The following is a 27534-nucleotide window of genomic DNA, read 5'->3' as shown; positions in this document are numbered from 1 at the left end:
ATTCAGCTTCGTTCAGAAAAACCTTCATTTTTATCTCCCATTAAAGTTTGTTTGATGAAAAGGCTCTGAGGCTCAAATGACAGCTCAGTTGTTTGAAACCTGCTGGGTTAGAGAATGGTGCTATGAGGTTAAGATCAAAAGGTCACCAGGTCAGGGTTTCCTTGCTGAGGAAGAAAAGCTTCAGTGACAGTGACTCAGTGTAAAGTTATCATCACTAGCATAATTAAACACACACACACACACACACACACACACACCGCAATGCATACACTGTCCCAGCTGGAAGGGGTCAGGGTGGACTTCTGGCTCTGGCCTCCAGCAACCTGGGTTCAAATTCTGCCTCCACCACTTGGCACTGTGGCTTCTTGCAGCTATTTGAACCTCTGTGAGCCCCCTTCTTCTTGTCTGCAAACTGTAGATAATAATCATGACTACCTTACAGGAGAAGTAAATTGGTTCAGAGAACACACTTACTACAGTGCCAAGCATGGAAGTAAGCTCTCAATAAGAATTATTGATTATTAAAATTATATTCTTGGCCAAGTGCAATGGCTCATGCCTGTAATCTCAGTACTCTAGGAGGCCGAGGCGAGCAGATCACTTGAGGCCAGGAGTTCCAGACCAGCCTGGCCAACAGGATGAAATCCCATCCCTACTAAAAATACAAAAATTAGCCGGGCATGGTGGCACATATGCCTGCATGTGCCAGCTACTCGGGAGGCTGAGGTGGAAGAATTGCTTGAACTTGAGAGGCGGAGGTTGCAGTGAGCTGAGATCATGCCACTGCATTCCAGCCTGGGCAACAGAGCAAGACTCCATCTCAAAATAAATAAATAAATAAATAAATAAATAAATAAATAAATAAAATAAAATAAAATTATATTCTTGTTTTAGTTATAACAACATTTTACATGTCTCTCAAGCCAAAGTCTAATAGCATTACAGTTATTTTTGCACATGTATCATCTCCCTTTAAAGGACAGGTAGTTTCTTGGGATTATTCATATTTTGTCCTTTGTGAAGCCTAACCCAGCACTTTCAGCACAGCAGGCCTTCAATAAATATTTGGTAAATAAATAAATAAATGTTCGAAATAAAGTGGATCTGCAGGGACAGGTTTGTACACATAATCCCTCTATTTAGGATCCTAGTAGAATGCCCTACACATTCTGAATGCTCTATAAATATTTTGTAATAGTAACAATGATATAATAATTATAATTATGAATGAAGATTACTCTTAGCTCAATTTCCTGAACTAGAATTATGTCCATCAGCCACAGAGAAAATGTATTCATCCAGGGTTCCAGCTTAATGCAAACTGAACTGTAACTTGATTTTTAAAATAACTAAAGCAAATGAACCAATGTGTCTTTTCCTTTCCTTTCAAACAGTTGTTTCCAGGAACCAGAAGTGTGGGGCTATCATATGCAGGTTGTGATAAATGAGGTCTTTTCCTTCAACATTTAGACTCAAAAAAAGAAAAAAAGAAAAAGAAAGAAGACTCCTTAAGGGCAGTATGACCGTGGGCAAGGGTGAGGGAACACGCAGCTTTCCTTAGTAAATCTCAAGCCTCCGGGGTTGGCGTTGGAAAGGATCTGCAGGTAGCAAATCCAGCTGTCCCACCGTGCATACCCTCCCCAGTTCACCTTTTCTCTGAGGGAGACTCATTGGTGCTCAGGTATTCATGTGACTCTACACACACTCACACTTACACTCTTGCCACCATGACTTCCCTTTAATGTTCAAGAATCCTTCTCTCACAGCTCTGTAAAATATTTGAGAAGGACAAAAACTTTCAAAAAACCCTTAATTATAACTGTAGTATATAACCATTTTTTAAATGAAATTAAGGAGAGTATAAATTGGAAGGCTGAGGTGGGCAGATTCCTTGAGCTCAGGAGTTTGAGATCAGCCTGGGAAACATGGCAAAACCTGTCTTGACAAAAAATACAAAAAATTAGCCAGGTGTGGTGGCGTGTGCCTGTGGTCCCAGCTACTTGGGAAGCAGAGGTAGGAGGATCAATTGAGCCCGGGAGGTCAAGGGTGCAGTGAGCGGTGATTGTGCCACTGAACTCCAGCCTGGGCGACAGAGTGAGACCCTGTATTAACCCCCCCACAAACATCCACACACACAAGAGTATAAAGAAGAAAATTACTTCTAGGGACCACTCCAGTTCCATCCGTCCCAAAGGTCTGGTATGACTTCGGGGATCTCTCGCTGGGGTGTCTTCCTTGCTCCCTCCTGACTTGCTTCCTTGCTGCCATATACCCTCTTAGGCCCTGACGGGAAACTCAGGGCACGAGATTTCTACCTGCAGCATATCCAAGGCTCATTCTGATCCAACTTACTCTGTGAGGTTTGATCCTTACTGCAACTTAATGAAAGAGGCACAGGTAGGTATTACTGCCATTTTACAGGCAAGAAACTTGAGGCTCGGGGAGACTCAAGAGTTGGCTATTGGTATTTGCACACAATTCCAAGTATTTAGCAGATAACTAATTGCACCACACGAAGGTCTACTACAGAAATGGGCTGATGGGGTGAAACTCAGAACCAGGGCAGATGCTCTTTAACTGCAAAGCTTGTATAACACATGGTCATGTTCAGTATTAATACTAGATTAGCTTAACTGAATTCTGAGACAATGGACACAAGACAAAGTAGATTTGATGAGAAAGGAGGGAGAGGAAAAGGTTCTAAACATGGGCATGCTGTCAATAGGATAGTCCTCCTTGTGACCCACGTGTAGAGTACAAGGCCACATGTTTTCCTTGGGCGTGATATCAAATAAATAATGTGTGTTTAAAAATTTGCTGTAGGAAATTTGCTGTAATCTTAACAGTGGCTATATCTATGTGATGGAGCCATAAGTAATTGTTATTTTTCCTTTATCCTTTTAAAAATATATTTTTAAAGCTTTTTTGTTATAATGGGATGTAGTACTTTTATTGTCTGAGAAATGTGTTAGCTTACATGATATTGTAAAAATACATGACTATCAAGTTAAAAACATTTGTGTTTCAAAAGAAATTAATCAAAAAAGTGAAAACACAACTGACAGAATGGAAGAAAATATTTTAAATCATATATCAGATAAAGACTAGTATCACTTATCAGATATGAATAAAGACTTCTTACAATTCAACAATAAAAAGACACATAACCTAATTTAACAATAGACAAAAGATATGAATGGACATTTCTCCAAAGAAAATATACAAATGGCCAATACGAATTCTCAACATAATTAGTCTTAGAGAAAAGCAAATTAAAGCCACAGTGAGATACTACTTCATAGCCACTAGGATATCTATAATCAAAAAGAGGATAACAACAACTGTTGGCAAAGATTTGGAGAAATTAGGACCCTTATACATTGTTAACAGGAATCTAAAAGTGTATAGCCACTTTGGAAAACAGTTTGGTAGTTCCTCAAAAAGTTGAACATAGAGTTGGCTGGGCGAGGTGGCTCACACCTTTAATCCCAGCACTTTGGGAGGCTGAGGAGGGTGGATCACAAGGTCAGGAGATCAAGACCATCCTGGCTAGCACAGTGGAACCCTGTCTCTACTAAAAATAAAAAAAAATTAGCCAGGCGTGGTGGCAGGCGCCTGTAGTCCCAGCTACTTGGGAGGCTGAAGCAGGAGAATGGCATGAACCCAGGAGGCGGAGCTTGCAGTGAGCCAAGATCACACCACTGCACTCCAACCTGGGCGACAGAGCGAGACTCTGTCTCAAAAAAAAAAAAAGTTAAACGCAGAGTTATCATATGACCAAGAAATTCCATTCCTAGATATATACCTAAGAGAGAGGAAAACATGTTTATTCAAAAACATGCACTTGAATATTCATAGCAGCATTACTAATAATAGCCCAAAGTGGAACAACCCCAATGTCCATCAAAGGATGAATGGATAAACAAAATGTGGTACATCCATACAATAGAATATTGTCCAGCAATAAAAAGGAAAGATGTACTGAAGCCCCAGGAGCCACAGCCCCAGATGAAGCTGGCATCCCTGGGCCCAATTCCTGCTGCCACAGTTCCACTATTGCCAGCCCCCAGACCTTGAAGATCCTCCACCGCCGACAAGGCTGCTACCAACTGCCATCCTTGCAGAGGGGGCTCCTGCTAAATCATTTGCCTTGTACTTGAAGCAGGGGCCAGGGAAGAGGACTCTGGAAAGGACATGTGGGCCTGAGACACCTTAAAAACAGGAAAAGCTCTGAGGAGCACGAAGGGGAGACATTTTTTACCTGTACCCTTTTGGGGACTTTTGGCTAAGACTGAGAATTAAATTGACATAGATCAATAGGAGAAACGCACACGAATTTGTTTAATACAAGTTTTGTGTTGTGTAGGAGACTTTACAAGGAAATGAAGACCCAAAGATGCAATTAGAGATGAACATGTATATACTGATTTAGACAAAGAGAAGTACATTATGAAAATGTGACAAGGAAAAGGGGCTTGCTAGTTAATTGGTGAAGAAGTGGGGAAGAGGATAAGGATTAGTCTAACAAGTTTGTTTGTAATATTTCCCTCAGACTCTTCCCCTCCTTGATGATGATAATATTTCCTTCTGGTAGAGAGAGAACATCTTTTGCATGGGAATTTTATCTGCTGCTTTTAAGAAACAGAAGGAAGGGTAGAGTGATCTTCTTGCACCTGCTGTTTTTTAAGCGCCTTTAACTCAAAATGGTCAACATGCTAGAGTAGCACATTTTTAACTCCTTCAAGCAGCTACAACAAAATGGGGAGAAAAAATAGTGACAACTGTGGCAGTAACCTACATGTGTCAAACATCTCTCATGAAGCAGAATTAACAAGAATAATAAACAAGTGACATGTCAGTTATGGAGTTATCCTCTTACTGAAAGAGATCCCATAGATAATAGGAATTTCAAAAAATCTGTAATGGAAACTGGCTTTAATGTAACTGGTAACTCCATAAGGCTCTTCACTCTGAACCACTCATTAACTAGTGCTTCAGTTGATGAGCAAGTTGGTTCTTACACTGGACTGCAGATGCCATTAGGTCTCTGCTGGCCCTATGCTGATGAAGACTTTTTTAAGGATGAAAATGAGCCCCATATTAATTCATGTTTAACTACAGAAAACAACAAGTGAAACTCTGTTTGCTCCAAAGTGGAAACTGAAATATGGAAACAGCAGTGTGGAAGGAAATTTAACATATGAAGGTGATTTATCAGAAAACAAAAAGGCAAAGATATTTTATTCAATTATATTTAAAGGATGGACCTAAACTTAAAGCCAGAAACAACAGAAAATGTTGTAGAATCTTTCACAGAGGAGCCAAGTGAAGTTTTTCCATACCCTGATTTTCTCCCTCCTACGGAGCTTCAATACCCTGGACTTGCACAGATGAGGCCCTCTTAAAATCTGAAAATTGGAAAGCAACAGGGGAACCTTCAGAAAGCTCTATTATTGGAAATGGAAAGATTACAACATATGACTATACAAAAAGAGAGGTCAAAGTTACAAACTACTTTCTGTACTCCAGCAGTTACTGAACGACTTTCTTCCTCCAAAGCTATACTGAGAGTGAGACAGCCAAAACTTTCTGATTCACTGAGTCTTCAGACATCTTGTGTAGATAAAAGTTGAGAAAAAAGGAACAAAAACCAATTCTGGTTCTTTCAAGCTTGAGCAAAATGCTTCAAAATGGATTTGGAGCAATGCTGGAAAATATACATGAAATTCTAGACCACCATCTCTAAAAAGTTCATCCACCACAAAACGGTTGCAACTTAGGACTTTAAAACTCTTGAAAGTTCATTTTTAAATCCATGGCAAGAACTTTCAACAAGGACCAAACAATGCACTGACTGGTTAAAGTGGCCTCAATAAGGTGTCTGCCCCCAAGGTCTTCAGTACCAGTCTCCATCTTTTCTTGAAAATGAGAAGAAATAAATCAAGGCACCAAGGACCAATCACAAACTTTATTAAAAAAAAAAAAAGTGTTGAATAGACCATTCTATATTTAGAAGCTATTTGTTGCTTTCATTTGTAGCTAAGGGCTTATCCATTGACTAAAAATAATTCTTTTCTTTCATATATCTCAGTGTGAGCAAATCTATTCCAAGAAGCCCAGCTAAAATATGGTTCATTGTTCCCAGATACAGGTATTCGCGTGCACGCGCGCGCACACACACACCCCAATTGCTTGATATGATATCAATTGGAACTTGAGAAAATTACTGCTGAGAGTATTTTAATTTTCTTAATCGTTACTTTTTAAAAAATAGAGATGAGGTCTCACTTTATTGCCCAGGCTGGTCTCAATCAAATTCCTGGGCTCAAGCTATCCTCCTGCTTTGGGCTCCCCAAATGATGGGATTATAGGCATAAGCACCCAGCCGAGAGTCTTTATATAAATCCAAGGGCTTCTATGCTGACATGTTTGACAATCTTTCGCATGTTATATATCAAGAAATGTTTCACTTAGTAAACGGTTCTATTCAAAGATTGTTCTTTTGTGACAGTTTTCCAGTATAATTCTATCATCAATAAATGGTATAATGGATGGGGGGAGGAAGAAAGTACTGAAACATACTACAGCATGCATGAGCCTTGCAACTATTATGTTAAGTGAAAGAAGCTAGTAGCATGTTGTTATGTTCCTAGTTATATGCAACGTCCAGAATCATCAAATCCATAGAGACAGAAAGTAAATTAGTGGTAGCCAGCGGCTGGGAATAGGGAGGAATGGGGAGTGACTAATGGGTATGGGGTTTCTTACTGGGATGTCAATATTCTGGAATTAGTGGTGATGGTTGCATGACTTTGGGAATATATTCAAAACCATTGAATTATACATTTTAGGAGTAAATTGTATGGCATGTGAATTGTATGTCAATAAAATGGCTAAACTAAAAATGAAATTTCAAGTATAAATCCACTAAAAATTCAGAATCTGCCATACTTTTGATTGATTCGTTTTGCTTACTCTTGAGGGCCTATCAATGTTTACTGACTAAATGCAAAGAGGTAGAAATAAAGGAGAGGTGAAGGCTGGGAATTCTGGGGATGGAGAGCACTTTTTTTTTTTTTTCTAAGACAGAATCGTGCTCTGTCGCCTAGGCCAAAGTGCAGTGGCATGATCTTGGCTCACTGCAACCTCCACTTCCCGGGTTCAAGGATTCTCCTGCCTCAGCCTCCCGAGTAGCTGGGATTACAGGTGCACATCACCACGCCCAGCGAATTTTTTTGTATTTTTTAGTAGACATGGGGTTTCACCACGTTGGCCAGGCTGGTGTTGAACTCCTGGCCTCAAGTGATCCACCCATCTTGGCCTCACAAAGTGCTGGGATTATAGGTGTGAGCCACCGCACCCGGTCGAGGGCACTATTTATTTATTTATTTTTGAGACAGGGTCACACTCTGTCGCCTGGACTAGAACACAGTGGCTCAATCTCCACTCACTGCAGCCTCGACCTCCAGGGGTCAGGTGATCCTCCTAACTTAGCCTCCAGAGTAGCTGGGACTACAGGTGTGCGCCATCGCGCCCAGCTGATTTTTTTTTTTTTTTTTTTTGGTGAAAACAGGATTTCACTGTATTGCCCAGAACTCCTGGGGTCAAGTGATCTACCTGTCTTGGCCTCCCAAAGTGTGAGGATTATAGGCCTGAGCCACTGCGCCTGGCCCACGAGCACTTTGTAAATGCAGGAGTCCTCCTGCCTCTGATATCTCATCCCTTATCACCATGGAAACAATTCTCCTTTTCATAGAAGAGTAGACATTTGGGGCGGGGTGGTGGTGGTGGGGGATTTTAGAAAGTATCTACTGCATCCAAATGCCCTACTCTACAGATGAAAAAACAAGGCCCAGGAGGAGGAAAGAGTTTGCTTACTGCCACCCAGTGAGCTGGCAAAGGGGCTGAGATTCAAAATGAGGTTTCCTGCCTTCAAATATCTTCCGGCTGCCCTTTGCCTATTCCCTTAACAGTCAGGAGCCATCAAGTTCAGGAATCTGCAGGTGTGCTTCGCTGTGAACTGTGGAGAAGCAGCGTCTTCTCCCCAGAGGCAAGCATGTCGCCTTGTGAAGTTTGATGGCTCTTCACTTGCACACTTACAAAAAAGACTGAGCGTGTGTAACGCCCTGCTGGATGTGTGCGGTGCTAGAGAGCTTGGGGGTGAGGGGAGACCTCTCTCCCTTAAGAAAATCAGTTGACTGGAGAGCTAACATTGTTTTTTAAGTAATACCTGGTTTTTATAAAGTCGTTCCTTCAGTTCCCAAGCTCTTCTTCTGTGTATTCAAGCCATGTTCAATTTGAAAGACTAAAGTCACAGCTTCTCAATCCCTACTAATTTCTCTTGGATCTACTGGATTGCTCCAAATCGAGTATTTAGGACTGAACTAGGAAGCCAGTTCAATCCTGAGCCACCGAGGCAGGCATTGGGTCTTCTATGGAGTCCCCAGAGACTGCAACCTTCTGAACACGCATCCTCCCCTTTCCGCCGAGGACTCTGTCCTGCAGCCGAGCCAGGGCGAATGCACGGAGGTCACAAGGGAGGTGCCCTTGGAGGCGGGAGGTGCCCTTGGAGGCGGGAGGTTTCTGGCCGCCCCGGCGACCGTGCTGATGAGGCACCTGCAGGAAACACAGCTCTGCACGCTCCAGTCCCCCCTCACCCGGGGAGGGAGAGGCAGTACAAAGGCGCTGGGGGTGGACGTTGAGCAGGCCAGCCTCGTTGCCTGGACCCCCGCCCCAGCCGGAGATGGGAGGACCGCACCGTCTCACAGGAGGTGGATTTCTTTTCCCCTTGCGGGTGTGTGTGCGAGGATGGAGGTGGTAAATACGGGTTGGTAGAAGGAGCGAACCGGGGTGGAAGAAGTTCTTCTGCTTAGTTCTCGCCGCGGCGAGGCCCGCGGGCCGGGCGAGGCGACGAAGGTGCACGAAGGTGCCTAGTGGGCCTGGTGGAGTTGCAGCGGCGCGCAGGCGCACTGAGGTCCGCCCGCGGCCGGCTCCGCGGTACAAAGAGCGCGCCGCGGAGAGCCGGGCGTCCTCGGGGCTGAGCGAGCAGCCGGGGCTTCGCCGGCCCGCGCCGTTCTCACGCGCTGCTCCGCAGCGCAGCCACAGCTGTCTCCCACCCCGGGTGAGAGGCTTGCTGGTCTGCCCCGGCTTCCCCGCCCCGGCAGCGGCCGCAGAGCCCAGCGGCTGCTGTGCGATTCAGGGTTTAATTCTGGCGCTTGCCAGTCGGGGCCGACTCCGCCCCCTGCGCCCCGCCCCTCCCCGAGCTCCGGGTCCGCGGCGGAGCGAGCGAACGGCCGGCAGGTTGGGAGGAGCGGCTGAAGGTGAGTGAGGCGGCGGGGCTGTGCTGCGCCCCGTGCCGCGCTGCGCCCAGTGCGGCGGCGAGGTTGTCCTGGAGCGCAAGGCCCCTACCTCTGCTTCGGGCTGGCCCCAGCGCGGAGCCAACTTGGCGCGCGCTGGGGTTGCACGGCGGCCGTGGCGGTGGCGGAGGGCAGCCCCCGCGGTCTCCCGCTCGCCCGGCTGAACCCGGCGGCCTCGGGGCGGTCCTAGGGAGGGGTCCGAGAGGTGGCGTCGGCCCCGCGGCCGTCGGAGTCTGGCGCGCTCTGCAGCGGCGGAGCTCGGCCGGTCTGGAAGAGGGAGAGGCGCGCCGGGCACAGAGCAGCGAGAAAGTTCGGGCTGGGCCGGCCGGCGGGAAGGTGCGGGCGCCTGCCTACCCCGGCCCGGCGCTCTGGCCCTTGGATGCCTCTGGGCCCTTCCCTAGCCCAGGGTGGAATGGGGGACCCTCTCTGAAGCGGCTCTCCGTGAAGTTCGATGTTGTGCTCTGCAGGAGGGAGTGGCGGTCAAGACCCCTTATCCTCCGCCCCAGAGGGGCAGGTGGCTTCGGGTCGCCTTCCGCCAACTCCGAGATGGCTTCGGCCAGGGTTGGAGGGCGGGGAGGTGGGGGAGGGGTGTGGGCGCTGCGGCGCTCAGTGCCTCTAGGGGCAGCCCAGCCCGGCGTGGACAGCGTGGGTTTCGGAGGTCCAGCGGTTCCAGGTCGAGGGAAGGTGTAGGGGCCCTTAAATGAGCTTGTCCCTGAATGTTCCTTTATCCGTGCCGCTTTGGGCAACACGCAGTGGCACTCGCAGCAGCCACTGCTCCTTGACCCTTCATCTCCTTCACTTGTGTCCCGTGGAACTTTCAGAGGCAACTGTTCTAGGTGGCTCCTGCAGGTCAGCACGAGGCGTGCTGCACGAGCATGACCTAGTGAAGGCCTTGGCCGTGTTAGCGTTAACAACAATTTATGGCGTCCGCCAGCGCTCGCTTTCTGCACATGGCCTCTACAGAGGGTCAGCCCATCTTATTAAATAATGGATTCTATTAGACCCTGATACCCGAGACTAATAAGGAAGCTTAATCATCCAGATCTATAATCGTGCAGTTCCTTTCCTCACCTTCATTGCCCCTCACCTCTGGAGCTGAATGGAAATTAGGGTCTGTTTGCTTATATTGAATTCCTGAGTTTATTCAAGTTCATTTTTAGGTGGTGTAACAGCTAAGTAGCTGTTCATCTGCCAGTTTCTCCTTTCATCCAACTTTCTCTACTAAAATGTTGAGCACGTTTTATTTAAAAAAATTGAAGTGTAATAAACATAAATTTACTCTTCTAAAGTTAAAATTCAGTGGTTTTTAATATATCCATAAAGTTATGAAATCATCACTACTAATTCCATTTAGTTGCCCGCAAAAAGAAACCCTACACCGATTAGCAGTCATTCTTCCATCTCCCAGCCCTTCTCCCTCATTTTAAGGCAGCTACTTAGGAAGTTTTTCTAAGATAGAGACTGAATGAGAAAACTGAGAGATGATTAACTTTGGTCCTTTTTCTGTTACTAGGTTTGGGGAAAGGTGCTGCTGAAGCAATGGAAGAAAAATTAAGTATTGGCTGTCCTGTGGGGAGGTTAAAATGAGTAAGGATGGAAGAGAAGCTGCCAGTAGAGGAATAATTGCCTTCTGTAGAGACCCACAAATTGGGAATACATTTTATCCCCTTAGGGCACAGGGATGGTTTCTGGGCTCTAGACTTGTCTAGTCCATAAATCACTCTAGTCGAGGTTCTGCCTCAGCAAAAGTGAGTTCTGGGTGTGTGTGTGTGTGTGTGCGCTCGGCAGGGAATGTTAGAAGGAAAAAAGACTGTAGGCTTAAAAATAATTTTTTAAAATATCCAACCTGGCCCCAAAGAAAGAAACCAAAAAACCACAGGCAAATGGCCACTGGAATTGATACATTCAAGACTAGTTTCATTTCATGAGTATCAGTGTCTGTTCACAAATAGTTCTGAGTTAATGTGTGCATACATTAACTTTTTATCCCAGGTGGGAAGAGGAGGATGGAAAAGGATCTAGTTGGGGGCAGTGCAAGGAACTGGGGAGAGGGGTGGGAGAATGGCCGAAAGGGGCAGGGCTTGTGGGAGCTGAGGACTGTTGAGATGGAGTAACTATAGGGTGAGCAGATTCTGAAACAGCAGAGTGGGTCTGTGAAAAATTGGATACTTCACTCTGGCTTTTTGTTGGATAATGTGTGCATGTTTTAAAAATCATTTTTAGTAAGGAGAGTTGAAGCTATCCAAATTACGCAACATCCGCTACACTTCTCACTTACCCTTCAATAAGAAAAGTCAACTTGTTTTCAAGTGTTTCGGGAAGTTTTAGGCCTGTTGCATGGGTGACAGCTTATGCCGTCTTTTTTTTTTTTTTTTTTTTTTTTTTTTGGTAATTTAGAACATTGACATAGCAAAACTCCGTCTCTACAAAAAAAAATAAAAAATAACCGGATGTGGTGGCACATGCACCTGTAGTCCCAGCTACTTGGGAGGCTGAGGCAGGAGAATCGCTTGAGCCCAGGAGTTTGAGGCTGCAGTGAACTATGATCATGCCACTGCACTCCAGCCTAGATGACCAAGCAATATCCTCTCTCAAAACAAGATGAGCTGTACCATAGGTATACATCTCCCACACCCCCAGCCACGCCGACGGAGTTTTGCTCTTGTCACCCAGGCTACAGTGCAATGGCACAGTATCAGCTCACTGCAACCTCCGCCTCCCAGGTTTAAGCGATTCTCCTGCCTCAGCCTCCCAAGTAGCTGGGATTACAGGCACCTGCCACCATGCCCGGCTAATTTTTTTTTTTTTTTTTTTTTTGAGATGGAGTCTCGATCGGTTGCCAGGCTGGAGTGCAGTGGCGCGATCTCAGCTCACTGCAACCTCCGCCTCCCGGGTTCAAGCGATTCTCGTGCCTCAGCCTCCCGAGTAGCTGGGACTACAGGCACCGTGTCACCACGCCCAGCTAATTTTTGTATTTTTAGTAGAGACAGGGTTTCAGTATGTTGGCCAGGATGGTCTCAATCTCTTGACATCGTGATGTACCCACCTCGGCCTCCCAAAGTGTCAGGATTACAGGCGTGAGCCACCATGCCAGTTTTTGTATTTTTAGTAGAGACAGGGTTTCACCATGTTGGTCAGGCTGGTCTCCAACTCCTGACCTTGTGATCCGCCCACCTCAGCCTCCCAAAGTGCTGGGATTACAGGCATGCACCACCACACTTGGCTAATTTTTGTATTTTTGTTAGAGACGGGGGTTTCACCATGTTGGCCAGGCTGGTCTTGAACTCATGATGTTAGGTTATCCATCCGCCTCTGCCTCCAAAAGTGTTGGGATTGCAGGCGTGAGCCACCCTGCTCAGCCCTTTTTTTTTTTTTTTTTTTTGAGATGGAGTTTCGTTCTTGTTGCCCAGGCTGGAGTGCATTGGCGTGATCTCAGCTCACTGCAACCTCTGCTTCCCGGGTTCAAGTAGTTCTCTGCCTCAGCCTCCTGAGTAGCTGGGATTACAGGCATGCGCCACCATGCCCGGCTAATTTTGTATGTTTAGTAGAGATAGGGTTTCTCCACGTTGGTCAGGCTGGTCTCGAACTCCCGACCTCAGGTGATCCACCTGCCTTGGCCTCTCAAAGTGCTGGCATTACAGGCGTGAGTCACTGTGCCCAGCCTGTAGCTATACATCTTAAGAGTACATCTTCACAAATTGTCACAAAGTGAACATAAACATAACAAGTACTCACAGAAAGATCCAAAATATTGCCAGCATTGCAGAAGTGCCCCCATACTCTTGTCCAATCACTGCCCCTCCCGAAGAGTAACCGTTGTACCAACTGTGGATTAATTCTATCTGTTTTCGTGCTCTGCACGGACTCACAAGGTATATAGCTTTTAGTATCCTGGTTTCTTTCTCAACATTATATTTGTGAGATTCAGCTGTGTTGTTGCTTGTGGCTGTAGTTCAATTATTTTCACTGCTGTGTAATATTCTATGACTACAATTTATCAATTTTTAGGTTTGAGGGGCATTTACATAGTTTCCAGTTTCTTACATGGTAAGTAGTGTGACTATGAACATTCTAATTCTAGTACATGTCTTGATACACAATATCCAATACAAATGTGTACATGTGTACAAATTCTATTCAGAAGTAGAATTTCCCAGTTCCAAACTAAGATTCAGTTTAGAGGTACAGTCAAGCGGATTTCTGAAGTGGTTGAAGTGGTCGTAGAGTTTATACTTCTACCCGTAGTGTGAGAGAGTTCTGTTGTGTCCTTTTTAAATTGGAAGAGCAGTAGATCTGCAGAGTTTGGCAAATGGACAAAATATGACCTATTTATTATTTTTTTTTGGAGGCGGAGTCTTGCTCTGTCACCAGGATGAGTGCAGTGGCGCGATCTTGACTCACTGGAACCTCTGCCTCCTGAGTTCAAGCGATTCTCCTGCCTCAGCCTCCCGAGTAGCTGGAACTACAGGCACACGCTGCCACACCCAGCTAATTTTTGTACTTTTAGTAGACACGGGGTTTCACCATGTTGGCCGGGATGGTCTCTATCTCCTGACCTCGTGATCCACCCACCTCGGCCTCCCAAAGTGCTGTGATTACAGGCATGAGCCACTGGCCCAATATGACCTATATTTACCCCATCCTAGCAGACTAATTATTTGTTGTCTTCACTTCCAATACTTTTCCATGTCTGTTCATGTTTTTATGAAGTCACAATTCTAATATTCAATTTTGTATTTTGTTTCTTAACACAATATCTTAGTATTGCTTCAGTCTCTGACTTTTTAATCCCTGCATATGCCTAAGGATATGCTTTCATTTAGTAATCCTCTTATTAGAAATGTGTGTTAATTTCTGGTGTTTTACTAGTACATACCGTTGTGGAAATCATCTTTGTGCATATAGTTTTTACCTCCCTCTTGGGTATTTCATAAATTTGAGATTTTTGTTGATGTGGCTTGGGATCTTTGTTAAACTGCTGCCTGCAGAGTTGTCCTTGAACCTAATATGGAATTGATTAAAGAAATCTTTTTTATTTTTTTGAGATAGGATATCATTGTGTCACCCAGGCTAGAGTGCAGTGACAGGATCAGAGCTCACTGTAACCGTGAATTGCTAGGCCCAAGCGATCCTCCCGCCTCAGCCTGCGTCCCACGTAGCTGGGACTACAGGCATGTGCCACTGCGCTCAGCTAATTTTTCCTTTTTTTTTTTAATTGTAGAGACGAGGTCTTGCTAGGTTGTCCAGGCGGGTCTCAAACTCCTGGCCTCAAACAATCCTCCCTCCTTGCCCTCCTAAAAGTGCTGGGATTACAGGTGTGAGCCACTGCACCCAGTCTAAGAAATCTTTAAATTGCTAATATATTACTTGCAAAAGGGTGTCTCATTGGGTTAAATTGCAATTCTGAAAATAATGGTGAGGTTGACCATGATAACTTCTTTAAGAATAGCATAAATTGAACTTTTGTGGCAATTTCATTTAGCAATCACTGATTAGTTTTCTTTATATGATATTGTTTGCAAAGGTATTGAGCCAAGAGGATATAAAGGTATTGAGCCAAAAGGATATAAGAAGGATCATACCATTAAGTAGATGATTGTCCAGAAATTATATCTAATAATTAAAAATACCAGTTAGGCAACATTATTACACATGACCAAGGAGTGTTCATTCTACAAATGCAGTGCTTGTTTAAGTTCTGAGGGAGAAGTCTTTCTTGTCTAGATGGTTAGGAGTTGCTTCCCCCAAAAGTAAGACTTGAGCTCAGCTTTAAGGAGTCTCTAGAAATTGGCTAGGGAGCAGACATCACTAAAGAGACACTGAGCCTTCTCAAGGAGAGAGATCAGCGGTGCATAGGGAGAGCCCCGGTTGACCACTGGACAGTGGGGTCGGTGATGCTGGCTTCCTTACCATTCTTTTTCTGGAAGATACCGAAAATAAGTGAACTAATATATAGGTCGAAAAAAGTACTTGGAGGATTTTGGGAGAAAGCTGTTTGGTGCATTCAAGTCAGCATCATGGGGTTTAATGGTAAACACCTGCCAGAGATTAGAATGCAGTAGGCTGCTTCTTTGCCTAATTATAGATCTTAACTCCTTCCCCCTCAGGTAAAATTCAGTGATAATTTATCTAAGATGAAGGCTACTAGACCAGCCTTCATTCAGAATAAGCCAATATCACTTAACTTTAGTAAACAGTACTTAAATTTGTATTATGTGCAAGGCCCTGGTGGGTGAAATCAGAGACTAGAAAGCTAAGAGTTCATAGGGAATGAATGTATAATGATGCAAAATTATATTAATAGGCAAAATGATAGAAATTCTCAATATCGATATAAAAGGTTCACTCTGGAAAGGAAGGGGATGGAGAAATTAATGCTGAGTAGAGAGATCTGGGTGATATTTAGGGGGATTTGGCCTTGAAAAATGTGTACGGGTGGGAATTAGAGTAAAGGGCACTGCATTTAGGCAATAGGTTTTGAAAAAGTAAAAGTTGGCAGTGCTTGACACATAATACCATGGTCAGTCATATGCTTGGAGACCCAGATGAATGGCAATTTGAGATTGTACCTTTCCTCCTGTGACTTGTGACTGCTGAGCCAGCCTGGTGATCTCTGTGGAAATATTGTAGGTGTAGGCCCAGGCTGGCTACTTTTAATCTAGGATCTGTTGCTTGCTGTGTGACCTTTGGCACAGTTACTGAACCTCTCTGTGTGTCAATTTCCCATCTATAAACAGGGATAATAAAAGCACCTCCTTTATTGGGTTCTTGTGAGGATTGAATGAGTTAAAACCAACTCTGTTGGTTGAGGCAGTCACAAACCTGTCCAGACTCAAGAACACTTAGAAGGGTGGTTGGTATACAGTAAGTTTTAAACATGTTTGCTGTTACTCCCTTAATTTTTGAATTTCTGAATTTTTCTAATACTCACACATAGTGTAAATAATATAAACAACAAAGGGTTTAAAATAAAAACAAAACTTATCACTCTTGTCTGGTCCCAACTCAGCTACAGTCTTGGTTTAGGTGTGATAACTGCTGTTTCTGTTTTTAGTTCTTCTAGTGGTTATTTTAGCAAATTACCCCCCAAAATTTAGTGGCTCAAAAATTTGTTTTATGATATTTTGGATTCTGTGGGTCAGGGATTCAGGCAGGGCTGGGCTGGGTGATTCTGCTGCTTTCGTGTTGACTGAGGTCATTCCCTGGTACCTAGCTGGTGGATGTGCTGGTCTACAGGGTCCAAAAAGGCTTTGCTCCCATGACTTATTGCCTTGGTGGGAGTAGCTGGAATGCTGGGCTCAGCAATGACTGTTGAGCAGAGCACCTACACATGTTGACTTCATATGTCTTCATGGCAACTACATGTCTTCATGGTAACTTCAGCATGGTGGCTCCAGGTAGTTGAACTTGTGTGGCAGCAGGCTTCCCTCATGTGTTACTAAGGGCTCTCCAGAGAAACATAACCGATAGTGTGTGTGTGTGTGTGTGTGCGTGTGCACGTGTGTGTGTGTGTATATATATATACACACACACAAGATTTTTAAAATGAGGAATTGACTTATTCAGTTTAGAGGCGGGCTAGTCCTAAATACTGCAGTGTGGGCCAACAGATGGAGACGAGGAGAGTCTAGAAGACTGAAGGAGGTCTGCTGGAGAATTCCCTCCAGCTCAGGGAGGCCGGTCTTTTTGTTCAGTTCATACCTTTAGCTGTTTGCATGAGGCCCACCCACATTATGGAGGGCAGTCTCTTTTACCCATAGTTACCTGATTTAAATGTGAATCTCATCCAAAAACATCCTTCAAGTCAACACATAAAATTAACCATCATACCCTGCTACGAGCACCTTGGGCAAACCAGTTGGAAGCTTCATGGCCTTTTATGACATATTGTCAGAAGTTAATAACTTCCCTTTTGCCAAACTATTGGTTGTAGCACAAAACTTGCTCAGGCTCAAGAAGAGGGGGCATCGACCTGCCACTTGATGGGAGTGTCAAAGAATTTGCAGTATAAAATATACTGCCAGTCTATGCTTGAGTTCATAAATTTGACAGTATCTGTTAACTTCCTGCTAAGGAAGAAGTGGAATTTATATTCCCTCACACCTCTCTTTCCTCTTCTGTCTGCCTCCTGGTTTTTGTTAGATATCTTATTATTTTTGCCTTATTATTTTTAGTTGTCTTCTTTTGGTTACCTTTCTGATTTAAAATAAAGCAGTCCATTCTTTACCAGGCCGTAGAGATATGGAAAACTGAGGTTTGTTGAAGGGTATGGTGTTGGGGAGGGACACGGCAGAAAAACAGCTTCAAATGGTGGAGGCTGACAATGAGGCTCTTGTTAAAACACTCCAGCCACTAGAAATGGGAATTGCCTATGAGCGTGTCCTCTTTGTGAGCCTAGCAGGTGGCATAATTTGACAGTTTTTATTTTTTCTCTTTGGCTTTTAAACTCAGATACCTGTTTGCCTTTTCCTTCCCTGCACTTCGCATTTAAATTATGAATGCTGGAAGCAAATGATATTTTCACCAATGAAGAATCTTATTACAGACACATGGTTGAGTTGAGTGTTTGTATGTGAATGTGCTGTCAGAAATAAGTGCTCTCTTGCTTTTTTCATTACCAAAGCAATCAGTTAATTGGAAACAGTGTCAGGAGCCCTGTAACTCTGTTGGAGGTGTTTTGGGTTTTTTCTTTTTTTGGATTCATTTAGTTAATATAATTGAGCAATGAGGATTAGTTTAACTCTCAGAACACATAACTAATCCCTTTTTATAATTATCACTCAAGAAACACATAAGAACCTCTAGTCTTGTTGGTTTGCATTCATTGTATATTGCAGATATAACCTCTTTTGATATTTGTCTTATTAATAAAATTTGACTTGGTTAGTGGCAAGAATGTAAATTTGTGTTTGATATCTGCATAATATTTTTGGCTAAATTTTTTCAGATTTCTGTTGTTAATTCTGACTGGTTCACCCTTTGACCTTGGGGAAAAATAGAACAAAAGCAATTAGAACAAAAGTAGATACTTTGGGAGGCTGAGGCAGGCAGATCACTTGAGGTCAGGAGTTCAAGCCAGCCATAGCCAACATGGCAAAACCCCATCTCTACTAAAAATACAAAAATTAGCTGGGCTTGGTGGTGCACACCTGTAGTCCCAGCTACTTGGGAAGCTGTGGCAGGAGAATTGCTTGAACCCAGGAGGTGGAGGTTGCAGTGAGTCAAAATCATGCTGCAGCATTCCAGCCTGGGTGACAGAGCGAGACTCCGTCTCAAAGAACAAAAGTTGAAATAAAACATAAATACTGTATTCACCTTTTCTCTTTTCTGTCCTCCTCCTCTCCTTCCCTCCCTCTCTTCCTTCCTCCCTCTCTTCCTCCCTCCCTCTCTTCCTCCCTCCCTCTCTTCCTCCCTCCCTTCTTCCCTCTCTCCTTCCCTCTCTTCCTCCCTCCCTTCTTCTCCCTCCCTCCCTTCCTTCCTTCCTATTCATCTCAATAGAGCTGCTTTTTCCTATAAAAATAATAGCTTCAGGGTAACCCTTTTTAGGGGATGGGATTATCCCTGTTACGAGATGGTTCAGCTCACTTTTCTGCCAAATACTGCCTCATCTCCTTTACCCAAATGGAGCCACAGACCAATCTGACCATCTTGGTGTCATATCCCCTTCTAGTCACAACTCTTGCCCCAAGGCGTATCCTTACTTCTAATATCATAGATCAATTTAGTCAGTTTTTGAACTTTATGTACCTGAGATCACAGAGCGTGTACTCTTTCGTGTCTAGCTTCTCTCCATGTTATATTTGTGAGATTGATCCATGTTGTATGTGGTTATGGGTTCATGCTCATTGCTGTATAGTGTTCCATCATGTGAATATACTGCTGTTCATCCTATTGTTCATGAACATTGGGTTTCCCGTTTTGGACCAGTATGAACAGTACTGTCATGAGTGATTTTGTATGTATTTTCTGGTGAATATAGCTACACATTTAAGTTAGATGTGTATCTAGGAGTGCAGTTTTTGGGCCATGCAGTTCAACTGGAGTAGATACCGTCAGAGTGGTTTTATCAAATGGTATTCCCAGCAGTGGTGTATGAGTTTCAGTTGCACCACAGTGCTTGTTATTGTCTGTTGTCTTATTTTAGCTAATCTGGTAAACGTGTGTTATTGATTCCCTAGATGACTAATGAAGACGAACACCTCAAAAAGGGTTCATACTTTTTATTTTATTGCATAGCAAAGTAGAAAAACAAAGCCAGTTTGACCGGGGGCAGTGGCTCACGCCTGTAATCCCAGCACTTTGGGAGGCTGAGGCGGGTGGATCACGTGGTCAGGAGATCGAGACCATCCTGACTAACACAGTGAAACCCTGTCTCTACTAAAAAAATACAAAAGATTAGCCGGGCGTGGTAGGGGGCGCCTGTAGTCCCAGCTACTCGGGAGGCTGAGGCAGGAGAATGGCGTGAACCCGGGAGGCGGAGCTTGCAGTGAGCCGAGATCGTGCCACTGCACTCCAGCCTGGGTAAAAGAGCGAGACTCCGTCTCAAAAAAAAAAAAAAAAGAAAGAAAAGCCAGTTAAAGAATTCATCTAGAGACATTGTATCAGTTCTTTAACCACTCTAGCTTTTCTGTTTCTCTACACTCATTTATTGTGTTTTTTTCTTTTAGTTTTATGAGAGATGTATTTCAAGGAATTTACTTCTAATAAAAATTTAAAGAACAGAAGTTTATGGATAACTCTACTAGTTCTGAGAATTAAGGTATTTAAAGGATGAAACTTTGCTCATACTGTATTACTCTTTCAACTTTTCTAATTTGTTAAATCAGTCTATTTATTTTTGACTTTCACTTTGACATTTTTATAGGAGAATTTGAATCATGTTCTATAGTTTCCAGGAATTAAATTTCCACATAATTGTAAAAGAAAACTTGAGATCCTGATGCACAATTTTTTAAAGGGTAGAAGGGGAATTGTTAACGTAGGGATAAGCTATATATTGTGAGGCTTCAATGGCAGTGGTGTTAAGTTTTGCCACTTCTTAGCAAATGAAATGCATAGTTTTAAGGAAACCTCACATGTGGTTTGATGTGTTTGAGTTTGTTTTGATTTATTTCCTGTTGACATTTTGAAATTTCTTCCTTTAGCTTTTATTCTGGGCACCTATTTTATCCTCTCAGTTGTTTCTTTTTAAGACCTGTATGCCTCTTTAGGATTCCAACATGCAGCTGTCATCTAGCTTTGTACTTCTGTGCATATATTCCATCTTCCCTTAAATATTATTGGTGTATTGCTGATCATGGAACAGACACAAGGTGGTCTTAAATATCTGTAAGGTACTTATAGGTATTGTTTGGCCTCTTGGTGGCAAGACTATGTCCTGGGTCAAATTATCTAAAGGGTTTTTGGAGAATTCAGGCTTCTGACCTTGGAGGCAGAATAAGATTTCTCTGCCTCCAGAGACACCAAACTTTTAACTCGTTTTGGAGTTATAATTCAGGAGTAGGAGGAAAGTTTGCTGAATTCCTATCAAGGAAAGGTGGTTGAGAGACATGATTGAAGATTGCTTAATTCATCACAGTTTCTCAGCTCTGGCATGAAACAGTTGGGAGAAGCAATTCAAATAACTGCTGATGAAAGTTGTATATTGTTTTTACTTTTTTAAAGTTTAGGGAATTCAGGGCTAGCTCCCAAATGAGATCATGTGAACTTAGTGATGTTCTTTCTGGTGGGTCTTTATTAGAGTCAGTGGGGAGGGAAGGGGAGTGGTTTTGGCTGTAGAGTGGGATCTGAAAATTGTTCATAACGCTGGGAATGACAGCAATGTGGGTGGGAGGTGCAGTGCAGACACTGGCTTGAGGAATAGCAAGGCCTTTTATGATGTGCCCCGGTGGGAGGGGAGTTACTAGGTTATACTTCATAGGCATTCAAAAATATTTGTTGAATGAATATGGATCATTTTATCAGTAGCATACTAAGGCTGTCAGATCTGCATGAAGCTATTGATTTACTAGTTAACATTATAGTGGCTTAGCAGCCCGCTGGGTGGTACCTGTCCTTCAGGTGATTAGGAATTTCATGCCTCCATCAGTGTAAGTTTGAACACTTGGGTTACGAAGAAATTTGTCCTAATGAGGTTTGGCCCCAGTTGCCCTGCCAGGTGTGCATCTGAGTGTGGATCTGAGTGTGGTTTCTGTTCTTCGTCACCCTCTATACACACACACACACACACACACACACACACACACACACACACACACACACACACACACACACACACACACACACACAACCCTCTTGTGTTTTTTGGTGAGCTCAGAGCCACGAGGGAGCTATTAGTTATCCTTCCAAAATTCAGCAAGCTGTTTGTGTTTGTGTTTTTGTTTTGAGACAGAGTCTCGCTCTGTTGCCCAGGCTGGAGTGCAGTGGCATGATCTCAGCTACTGCAACTTCCGACTCCCTGGTTCAAGCAATTCTCCTGCCTCAGCCTCCCAAGTAGTTGGGATTACAGGCATGCACTACCATGCCTAGCTAATTTTTGTAGTTTGAGTAGAGACAGGGTTTCACCATGTTGGCCAGGATGGTCTCGATTTCCTGGCCTCATGATCTGCCTGCCTCGGCCTCCCAAAGTGCTAGGATCACAGGTGTGAGCCACTGTGGCCCGGCTGCAAGCTGTGTTTTGTCAGGACAGTTTCGATTAGTTTTTAGGCTAATAAAGAACACTGTTTCTTTTGTTTATTTTTTAGGTTTATTTTAGCTGACCTCAGGAAACAAAAGCCTACTGTTAGGATATTCATGGGAAAATAGGGAAACCTAATTGGAAGCCTTTTTTTTCCTTTAGTGAAATCCTGTGTGCTTATAGAGCTTTTTCACACTTTCTAGAGAAGGTAAGCATCTCTTACTGAGAAAGAGTGGGGATAATATGTCTGGGCTCAATTCTGCCTGTTGTAGAGAAGGGTGTGCTGGTGGCTCACCTTTTGAGGTTAAGAATGAGTAGTAATACCTTGAGGATTCTTTTTTTTTTTTTTTTTTTGGAGACAGAGTCTCGCTCTGTCACCCAGGCAGGAGTGCAGTGGGGTAATCTCGGCTCACTGGACCCTCCGCCTCCCAGGTTCAAGCAGTTCTCCCACCTCAGCCTCCCAAGTAGCTGGAATTACGGAGTCCCCCACCTTGCCTGGCTAATTTTTGTATTTTTAGTAGAGACTGAGTTTCACATTATTGGCCAGGCTGGTCTTGAACTCCTGACCTCAAGTGATCCACCTGCCTCAACCTCCCATAGTGCTGGGATTACAGGCATGAGCCACCTTGCCCGGCCAACCTTGAGGTTTCTTAGCCATCCCCAAATGATCTGATAAAGTAGCCTTAGTACTGTGGAAAAAACTGTCACTCTTTCCTGCTCTGTCAACTTTGATAGCAAAAGGAGGAAACACTGCTAAAGGGGCTTGAAGTTTATATAGTTTATGAATCATTTTCTTGGGAACTTTTCAAAGAAAGTGTTGTAAACCTCTGACCTCACATCCAGTTTGACCAGATAACTGTGCTTACCTGTTTAGGAGGCCCATCTGATTTGAGTCCTGGCTTAAAGCAGTTGTTCACATGTTGAAGTCTGTATTTAAGCTCGGGTCCCAGGCTGGGTTGTGCCATCCTGAGCCTCCCCTTCCCCCTCCTTGACCCCCAGTGACCCAGGGCAGTTTTTACTTTCCCATTTCCTCCTGGCTTTTTACCTATATTTTTCGGCCAGACACTTCAAGGGGATCTGATTTGATCTAGGGGAGGGGTTAGGAGCATGGGTTCGGAGCATGGGTTCTAGAATCGAAACTCTACTATTTCCTGTGAGGTGTATGTTTTCTTTGCTTCTTTGTGTTTGGAAAGAAATATTAATATTGTCATTCCGTGGTGTTTAAGTGTGTAAAGAGGAGGAGCTGGGAGGAAGATGAAGGAAGACAGGATGTAGTATATCCTGACTATAAAACTCCCTAGGAAAAGTCCTCAAAGAGCCACCTTGTTTACTTCAGGCCAGAGGAGCGGAGAAAGGGCAGTGACCTTAGATGACATACAGTGAACAAGAGAGGTGGAACTCTGGCAGGAAGTAAAGGGTAGAGGCAGGCTCAGGGACCCAAGTCTTATAGGAAACCACAACTCCATGAAGCCTACATGGAGTTTCTTAGCATTGTCTTTAATTTTTTTTTTTTTTTTTTTTGAGACAGAGTTTCGCTCTTGTTGCCCAGGCTGCAGTGCAATGGCATGATCTCGGCTCACCGCAAACTCCGCCTTCCAGGTTCAAGTGATTCTCCTGCCTCAGCCTCCCGAGTAGCTGGAATTACAGGCATGCACCACCACGCCTAACTAATTTTGTATGTTTAGTAGAAACGGGGTTTCTCCATGTTGGTCAGGCTGGTCTCAAACTCCCAACCTCAGGTGATCCGCCTGCCTCAGCCTCCCAAAGTGCTGGGATTATAGGCATGAGATGCTGCGCCCAGTGTCTTTCAACTTTTACTAGGCACGTTATAATTGTGTCTTTTCCCCCAAAGCCCGCTCTCACGACAGCCTCTGGATATCAAGATCTATCAGCCTTAACTTAGTAAGTGTTCTGAGTTTCTCTGGACTTCCAACTTGTCAGGATCTGCCACAAATTCGCAAAAGGTGGTGTTGAATATTTTTCCTTCAGAAATTAAGTTTTTAATTCTTGTATATTTTCGTAAGAGTAGCTATGAGAGGAGTCTTAACTTGGGGTATTGTTTTTCTTTGGCTTCTAGAAAAAAGTTTGAGAGGTCTAGTGATTTTCATCAAGTTCTTTTTTAAGCAATCATTTGTGAAACTATTCACATCCTCAGATCTTGGTAAGATTTCCATGCAGAGCCTAATACTGAAAAGCTAAAGAAGAAACTGGACTTTTTGGAATGATTTCGACCTCATAAAATCCCAGATAATTACATTTCCTTATTTTGCCAGGAGACTGGTATGCCGGTTAAGTTTATAACTTCGATCCTTGTTTTATCCTCCATCAGTTAGAGATTAATTACATGCCTTTGGAATGGTGAGCTGTTGAACCTTGTCGTCTTTGAACGTACTATTGTTCTCAATAAGGTCTCCTGAAGGTCAGACAAACAAGTCATTTAGATTTTTCTCCTTCCCTTAAAGCATGCATTTATAAGGCAAAAACTTAATGATCATTCATTCCATTCCATTGATCATTAAAACAGCTTTAAAAATGAAGTGGTTTCATTACTCATATTAGTCTAGTTATGCTCAGTAACTTAAAACAATATATTTTAATTTCTAGACTTAATGAGCCACTCCACTCCGAGACATACTTATGGCAGAGGATAAGAAAAGAAATGACCATAGCCGGGTGCGGTGGCTCACACCTGTAATCCCAGCACTTTGGGAGGCCGAAGTGGATAGATCGCTTGAGCCCAGGAATTCAAGACTAGCCTGGGCAACATGGCAAAACCCCATCTCAACAAAAAATACAAAAATTAGCCGTGTGTGGTAACACGCACCTGTAGTCCCGGCTACCTGGGAGGTGGAGGTGGGAGGATCACCTGAGCCTGGGGAGGTTAAGGCTGCAGTGAGCTGTGATCATACCACCGCACTCCAGCCTGCTTGGCAGAGTGAGACCCTGTCTCAAAAAAATAAATAAAAATTAAAAAGGAAATGACCAGTTCATTCATAGTTATTAACACTTCTGCTTGTATGTCACTTCTACTCGCCTTCAGTTGGCTGAAGAAAGTCATATGGCCAGGCCTGCTAGCAGTGTGGTAGAGAAGTGCGATTAATTCTTCCATCTGGAGATGCTATAAGTCACGTGACAATGGGGGATATAATCCTCTTTCAGGGAGGTTAGCGAATAATTGAAAACAATATAATCTACCATAATGGAAAACTATATTTAACTCAAAAAGATTTAATGGCCTGTATTCTGATTCAGAAATAGTTTTTAGAATTGGTTAAATCTGTACTTTGGGTTTTATTTTGAAAAGATTATGCCTCAGAAATCTGCCTAGATATGGAAAACAGAGTCTAGTTTTTGGACAGGACTGATCTTTTATGAATTGGAGAGCTGTACCAACAACTTGGTAACTTTCCATTAGTTGTTTCCCATGGCTCTAGATCTGTATTTTAATCAAGAAATTACCCTTCTTCCTCTCTTGACTTTTATATCTTGATTTTCCATGCATTGTTACTATCCTATTGGTCAGATGATTTTTGTTTAATTGCCTGATTTAATATGGTTTTGGCAGCCAATTGAAAGTGGATGCTACTGTCAAGAGAAGGGTAGAGATGGGGCCTTTTGACAGAAATAAAATTTATTAAGGCCTCATCAATCTGTCTTGGTATTTTTCTTTCAAAAATGAAACTGATGAACTGTTGTTGATATTCTTACTAGGAAATTTCTGTTTTGTATAAAAGATACGAAATCAGAATTCTTTGAAGCAAGATGACAAAATATAATCATACACTGTTGTGAGGAACAGAGCATTTGTGCCTCAATTGGTTATTCACCATCTACATGTTGAGATTATTTTTGTGGGGAATCTTGGCCATTTCTGCATGTTCACCCTCACACTCCTTTTTATGAGGTGCGGGGGCCATCTACTTAGGCAAGAGTCTTAGGTAGATTCTGTAATTTTTATGAGAAAGCTGAAGTCTCTTCTGCTTGGTTGACTTTTAAAGTAGGTGGACCAAGCCTCAGCTGGTGTCAGACTGCTGCCCTTGGGGTTCTTCCTGAGCTCTTAACCTGCTTCCAACTCTTAATGAAAACTTGTTTCTGGGAGATAGTGTTCATTCATGAAATTTCATCAAAACACTGGGCACTTGGAATTCTGTACTTTCTTTTCCCTCCAGATTCTTTTTTTTTTTTTTTTTTTTTGGACACAGAGTTTTGCTCGTCACCCAGGCTGGAGTGCAGTGGTGTGATCTTGGGTCACTGCAGCCTCCACCTTCCGGGTTCAAGCGATTCTCCTGCCTCAGCCTCCCGAGTAGCTGGGGATTACAGGTGTGCGCCACCACGCCTGGCTAATTTTTGTATTATTAGTAGAGATGGGGTTTCACCATGTTGGCCAGGCTGGTCTCGAACTCCTGACCTCAGGAGATCCACCCACCTCGGCCTGCCAAAGTGCTGGGATTACAGGCATGAGCCACTGTGCCTGGCCCAGATTCTTTCGTTGAATATCTACTATGTCTTCAGCTTCCATTGTTTAGAAATAGAGAAGAGTTTAAGAAACAGCCACAGGAAACTCACACATGGTGATCCCTTTTGCCTCTCTCAGTGGCCCTTTTTTGGAGAACTGTTAGAAAAGTTGCTGTAGGCCTTGGTATTAGAAAATGTTGGCACATTTCTTGGGAAAATGTTTGATTTATTGAATAATGTAAATATTGTAAGAGATTGTGATTTCCTCATTGCTTTGACCAAATTTATATCCCACTGTTAAAAAGAAATGGAGAGTTTCATGATGGTTATTCACTAATTTAGGTCTCATTTTACGATTCTCTTTTCCCTTTTGCTGAATTTATTTAGTTTTAAATTAAAGGTAAATATAGTTACATCTAGTTTTGAAAGATGCCACAAGTGTTTTTGGACCAAGGTTGGGTACAGATACATATATCATGGTTCCTTTGTGCAGTTAAAAGTTTTAAGAGAGCTCTGTGTGGGGGAGTGCACATACACACAGCTAGGTAACACTCCTATCGCTGCTTTCTGTGTGCACTCAGTCTCCTTCATGGTTCTCACAAGCAGAGCATATGCTCTGTGGCATACTGGGGGTACTCAGTACTCGATGTCTCAGTGCTGAGACTTGGAGAAAGGCATTCTTTTTGAGCCCTTTTGCTCATGAGGAAGGGGGTCCTGGTGTACCCCAGGGTCTGTTCTCCAGGCCTGGGACCCAGAGTGGGGTTGAACTGGCAGAAGGCAAAGACCATAATGGTTACTTCTGCAGGGACAGATCTGGAAGGGACTTCATGCTGACTTTTGGGTTTTTAAGTTGATATTTTCTGATGAGTGACTTTGGTATCTAATGTAGCTCATTCTATAAACTCTAATGCACTCCTTAAGCTTAGCAATGTGTGCCTGCCTGTGCTCTCCTGACCACCAGCCTCTGTCCTTCCCTGGTTTTCACTTCGTTACTCCTCCCTTGGTGCTGACAGCTCATGGGAATCAAGCCAGAATTGGCCCAAAAGC

At 43.6% G+C, this 27534-nt stretch overlaps 1 protein-coding gene across 11 annotated transcripts in view; it reads left to right on the top strand.

Annotated features, from left to right (window-relative positions):
* Window positions 1–7568: 7568 nt before the first annotated feature.
* KANK1 (KN motif and ankyrin repeat domains 1) overlaps window positions 7569–27534 on the top strand; it is a 249335-nt gene continuing 229369 nt past the window's right edge. For 3 of the 11 annotated variants that reach the window (XM_054519538.2, XM_054519540.2, XM_054519539.2), the window contains exon 1: window positions 9058–9320. The gene's annotated coding sequence lies outside the window, so the exon portion shown is untranslated. Of the gene's footprint in view, window positions 8772–9053; window positions 9321–27534 lie in introns of those variants that run through there. The other 8 variants (XM_063713922.1, XM_063713918.1, XM_054519541.2 and 5 more) reach the window with 6 other exon arrangements.

This window comes from Pongo abelii, chromosome 13 (assembly GCF_028885655.2).
Source record: "Pongo abelii isolate AG06213 chromosome 13, NHGRI_mPonAbe1-v2.0_pri, whole genome shotgun sequence".
In the NCBI taxonomy this organism is placed as follows: domain Eukaryota; kingdom Metazoa; phylum Chordata; class Mammalia; order Primates; family Hominidae; genus Pongo; species Pongo abelii.
This window is presented reverse-complemented; position numbering and strand designations above follow the sequence as displayed.